The sequence below is a fragment of the Myotis myotis genome, unplaced genomic scaffold (assembly GCF_014108235.1).
Source record: "Myotis myotis isolate mMyoMyo1 unplaced genomic scaffold, mMyoMyo1.p scaffold_m19_p_17, whole genome shotgun sequence".
In the NCBI taxonomy this organism is placed as follows: domain Eukaryota; kingdom Metazoa; phylum Chordata; class Mammalia; order Chiroptera; family Vespertilionidae; genus Myotis; species Myotis myotis.
Genome location: NW_023416321.1, coordinates 31,584,869 through 31,590,995, shown reverse-complemented (window position 1 = coordinate 31,590,995; position 6,127 = coordinate 31,584,869).

Below are 6,127 nucleotides of genomic sequence, written 5' to 3'. Positions count from 1 at the left end.
CAGCTGCATCGACTAAGGACCCCCTGCCCTCATGCCAAGTATTTAATGAAGATCAGGACCCTGAAAGGACACACTTGGAAAACTGATGAATATTCTATTGAGATCATCCCGTGGGACCTTCCCTAAAATCTCCACCCTTAAAAGCCCTTAGGACAGAGGACTCCCTCTGGGAAGCAGGCCCTTGCGTTTTTCCTCCCCCTTTCCCTGCCCCAGGTGAATTACCTTTACCCTCCTCTCTCCTAAGCTCCAAAGGCCTTTCTTTTGTCTCTGTTACTTGTTTCCTGAGCCCATTTCTTCTACCACTCACTTCTTACCTCTGTGACTTTCTAAGTAAATGTTCTCTTATAGTTTGGGTCTGGCCTCTGAATTCTTTCCTAGCCAGAAACCAAGTCCCGAGGTTGCTGAATCAAGGTTTGATCTGACCCCACCATTCTCACTGCCTCCAACACAGGCAATCCAGACACCCTTGGATTGACCCCACTCCTCATTCATTCATCATCCTGTTATCATACATTCAGCTAATGCCTTTGTGAGTGCCAACTCTGTGATTAATAGGCGTTGGGGATATTGGTGGTAAGGACAGCACGGTGCCTACCGCTATGGGCAGGGGAGACTCAGAGGGGAGCCAGTCGAGAGCTTTGGGTTCCTGCCTTTCTGTGCCACAGACTCACCTGAGACTCCAGGTGGCTCGATTCGCACACCTGTCCAGGGTATGAGGAATCAAAGAAGGCAATGGACACACAGGTAGCTGGGTGGTTATAAGCACCACACCCTTGGGGTGGGTCATGCAAAGGAGGCCCCTTGAGGAGGATAGCTGACAAGATAATGACGACATAAAGATGCTCCCCAGGGACTGCATGTGGGAGCGGTCCTCTCCATCGAGGGTGGGAGCATCCAAGAGAGGGAGCCATGTACCAGCCTCAAGCGAAGGGCAGTGCACGCACGTCCTGGGACTTCACTGCCCATGCAATCACATGTCTAACAGATCGAATAACTGAATAACTGCATTTTCTGAAGCAAAACCAACCAGGTGTTCTGATGCCATTAGATGGGATTCTAGAGGATTCCATTGAAGGCAAGTAATAGTACCCACCTTGTAGGGTTGTTGAAGGAGTTATTACATGTATTTGCTGCAGGTATAGCCAAAATACGTGAAAGCAGGTACAGGAATTAGAGTGAAACAAACTCTTAATCATCCCACAAATCCCTGCTCTAGAGTCCTCTACCTTGTGAACCTTCCCTGAGCAATGCAGATTCAGCTACTTTGGTGGCGTTCCATCCCTCCATCACTGCATGTACAATAATTATTCATTCCTTTCGTTAGGCTTTGCACTCCTTAGGCCCAGGGACTTGATCTTTCCTCAAGCAGTATTGGTTTCCTTGAACAAACTGCTGAAGTCTCAAAGAGGATGGTGTTGGTATGTTGAAACTCATTGCAGTCTACTACTATTTTCATTCATTCATTCGTTCGTTCATTCATTCGATTAACAAAGATCCTATTCATGTCTTTTTTATAACTTTGTCTTAGACAAATTCAATTCATCATAATGCTGCATTTAATTTGGGAAAGATAGGAAGGAAATGAATGGATGATGGCAGAGATGCGATAGAATGGTGAGATCCAGGGTGCGTGTGTGTGTTTCCCTTCCATTTTTTCACTCTTCCCTAATGTAGTTGTTATTTTACTTTTCTTTCCTTTAAATACATTTTTATTGATTTCAGAGAGGAAGGGAGCGGGAGCGAGAGACAGAAACCTCAGTGATGAGAATTATTGATCAACTGCCTTCTGCATGCCCCCTACTGGGGATTGAGCCTGCAACCCGGGCATGTGTCCTTGACCAGAATCGAACCTGGGACCATTCAGTCTGCTGGCCGATGCTCTATCCACTGAGCCAAACCAGCTAGGGCAATTTTACTTTTCTAATGGGACAATCCATACCATAGAGGAATATTTTCTTTGAAGTACTATAATAAATGAAATTATAAAAAAATTATAATTTTCTGTGTTAAAAAAGAAATTAAAAAGTTGTTTCCATATTAGAAGTTATACGATAATTTCTATTATCATGAAGGAATTTTTTCTCTGTAGAACATAATTCTGCCATAGCTTCTGTAGAGCTGCAGGGTGAGACATTAGTGACACCACCATCTGAGAGGTCTCCCTGTGCCAATGACTCCTCTTCCCTTCCCACAACCTCAAGCTGAATATTTCAGGGACCTGCTTGGAACACGGGCACCACCCAGCATCACTGGCCGTATGTCATTGGGCATTTTCCAGTGTGTTCCATATTGTCACTGCTCCCCAGCTTCCTGGACGCCTGCCGCCAACTGGAAAACTGAAAGGCTGGACAGGAATTAGCCAGAGCCACCTACTGAGATTAAAAAAAAAAAAATCCCCAGATGTTGAAAGTGAAGCACTGTGGGCGTAGCTAAATAAAACCTGGCTCCAGGATGACTCCTTCATCGTCCTTGCTACCTGCTGAAGAGCTACTTCACTGCCTTGGACTTGGGACCAGGAAGAGGTAGATTACTGAGGATCCACCACATGCGGTGATGTCACAGCAGAATCGAGTCACCCACGGGCCAGGAGTCCTCATCATAAATGAGCTAACTGCACACCCAGCCGGGGAAACTCCCTTTGGAAACAAAAAAAAAAGGGACCTTTATGCAAAAACGGTTCCCTGAGCGGCACGGGGGTATATAAATATACCTCTTAGCTGCCAGTGTGATCACAACTTTGCAAGGAGTTGAAGACTGAGGCTCTCTGGCCCTCGGAAACTCAGCATCACTGCTTTACAATCTCTCAGCCAGCCCTGGTGAGGACAGCTACAGACGGTTCCGAAGGGCTCAAGGCTCAGGTCTCCCCCCAGTTTGCTTGTCTGTCGAGGCAGCACAGCCGAGAGGTGAGTTGTCTTCATTTCTGGGGAAGCTGCTGTTTAGAGAGGGTTTGCTTCTTCCTGCTTGGGAAGGCTCTGAAAACTTTGGGAATTTTCTGCCTGCAAAGATAAAACTGGTAGAAAGCCTGAGAAATGTCAACAATGAGGCCTTGCCATTGGAACAGGGCACCTTACTCAGATTTTTCTTTTTCCTGCAAAAATTTGCTGAGGTTGCTACATTGCAAGAAAAACACTTTTTGGAAATTTCAGACTGGAGAGTGGAAAGTCATCTAAGATATTTAAAAAAAAACATAGATTATCTTAATCCAATTCTTACAACATGCACCTCTCCCCTCCTGAATAAATTCTTTGCAGATGGATATTTATTAAGCCCATTTTATGGATGAAGAAATAAATCTGAGTTAAATAACTTGGTCCAGGTCATGTAACCAGTAGGGGCTCTGAGATGCTTACCTGGACCACATTGCCTCCCACTGTAAGGGGTTTTACCAGCGAGGAGGTATGCTGGCGACAGCCCAGCCCAGACCTGGACCTCCTCTTAGGTTTCCTTTTACTTACTTACTTATTTTTAAAATATACTTTTATTGATTTCAGAGAGAGAGAGAGAGAGAGAGAGAGAGAGAGACATCAGTGATGAGAATCATTGGTCAGCTGTCTCTTGCACACCCCCTACTGGGGATAGAGCCCGAAACCCTGGCATGTGCCCTGACCAGGAATTGAACTGTGACCTCCTGGTTCATAGGTCAACGCTCAACCACTGAGCCCCACTGGCCAGGTAGTGAGGTCTCCTTTTAGTGTTTTTAAAAGGAGATGATTGATCTCAAATATTAAGAGTTGAGTGCATTTTTCACAAATACTTATTTCCCTCCCAAATGATTTTTTAAAAAGGTAGCATCGACAACAATTGCAACATCTTAAAAGAAAGGCCGTTACAACTTGAGTGCCTTCCCCAGTAACCTGTGTAAAATGACAGTTGACAGTTGCTAATGAGAGCTGCTGGAGAAGACCTTGCAGCCCCAGGCAAAGGCACCCAGGTTTCAGGGCCCATCAGCGATAACTCTTGCTCAAGTCAGGTGGGCTAGCAGGTCCTGTAAAGGAACCTCTCAGGGGCTGTGCCCTGACCTTTGAGCTTCGGCCCAGCATTTTCCCTTTAGACTGTTATGCAGCTTTGTAATCTGTATCCACAGGTCCCAAAGCCAGCATTGCTGAAGTGGCTGCTCAAGACCTATGTTAGCTTTTGTATGATTCTTTAGTAAACCAACCCTATTGAGAAGGCCCAGTTCTGTAAACTCTTCATCAATCTTCTGTCACCATCTCCTTCCTTTTCCTCAGCCCCAGAGAGAAGAACCTCTGAGTTTAAAGCCAGGGAAGTGACCTGCTTTGCAAAACAACAGACATGGCTCATCTCTGGAAGTTCCTGTTCCAAGCTAAGTCACACTTGACGAAGGAGCCAGATATCAACAACAATATGGGAGAAACCATCTGTGCTCCCTACAGGTTAGGTTTCCCCTGCCACCTCCACCTTCTGCTCATCTCCTCTCTGCTTTCATTCCCTCACCCTTCGCCACCAACTCACAATTCCTCTCTCTGATCCTGGCTTCTCACTGGAGGTCATATCTTGGATGTCAGGTCTGATCTAGTTGCTTCTTGGATGTACCTGTTGGAATTTGATGCAACCACTGTTTATTGTGTGCCTCACTGTGCCTGATGCTGTGTGAAAAAGGAAGGAACATGGCACAGTCCTGGCCCATAAGGAAATGGGAATCTCTAGGGGAAGTACATGGGAAGGGAATGTGGAATCCTTGACTTGAGAATGGGAGGCTGTAGAGTCCAGTGGTTAGAACTGGGGCAGCATCCTGGCCAACATCTTATTATCCTTATTTATTTTTTTACAAGGTTGAATGACTTACTCAAGGTCAATATCTGGAAAGTGGTGGAACTAAGGTTTGAACAGAATTCAGACTCATAAGCTCTATAAGATATGGGTTCTCCTTGAGGGCCTACCAAGTGCTGGGCTGGGAAAGGGAGAGAGAAGAGACCCAGTTCCTGCTGTCAGGGAGGGGCGGGGGAAATGGTGCCTTCCTCGCTGGTTTGGGGAGGAGTGCATGCAGAATGGGGGGTTAACGAGCTCTATAAGTTGGGCTGGGGTGACAGGAGAGGTAGGAGGTGACAGGAGAACGAGGAGGCACTAGGAGCTCTTCTGAGGTAGGCCCAGCTGGACTGCAACCTACAGTTGCAGGGAGGTGGGGGCAAGGGGTGGGAGAGGATATTACTGGAAGAGGAAGCAGCATTGCAAAGGGGATTTTATACTGAAAGCAATGGGAACCAGTTAATATATTTTTATTTTTAAAAGTCATTGCCAAGTCCATTCAGGTATAAAAAATAAGAGCCAGAACCTATTGTATGTGACTTGGAACGCGGTTGAGCTGGGTTGCAGTTGGCTCAGAGTAAATGCGTACCTTCTTTCATTCGGCTGTATTCTGGGTTGGGGTTAAATGCACCGTAATATGTCCAGGAGGGCTCTGCGTACTCTAAGGTCGGGGGCTGCTGCCCTGCCTCTCTGGGCCCTAGGAGTTCTCCTGCTTCCAGGGTAGGAGCCAGGAACAGAGGAAGCAAAGTCCAGATCACAAGGACCAGGAGCCGGGAATGGACCCGAGGGGGCTCCTGGTGCAAATGCCCCCCCCCCCCCATGTCTCCCACTAAAAGTGATCCCCAGTCCTGCTCTTTCTTTGGCTTCCTTCCTGGAATCACACTGAATGTGCAGAAAAGAAATAGCACTTCCCAGGGCAGCCCTGTGAGGGGAGAGAGCTTGGGCGGGGCCCCTGGGCTGCTGTGTGGCCTTGGACAAGATCCTTAACCTCTCTGTCCTGCCCCTCCCCTATAAAGCGGGATGGCAATATAGTTTCCTTCTTGAGTGCATTTAGTAAGGAGTAGATGAAATAACAGCATAAGCGTTGCTTTGTAAAGTGTAAAGCACTACAGTGCGAGCTCCGCAATCCTTTCTCAGGGGACTTAGTCCAGAGAAAGTCTAGAGCAGTGATGGCGAACCTATGACATGCGTGTCAGAAGTGACACGCGAACTCATTTTTTTGGTTGATTTTTCTTTGTTAAATGGCATTTAAATATATAAAATAAATATCACAAATATAAGTCTTTGTTTTACTATGGTTGCAAATGTAAAAATATTTCTATATGTGACGCGGCACCAAAGTTAGGGTTTTTCAAAATGC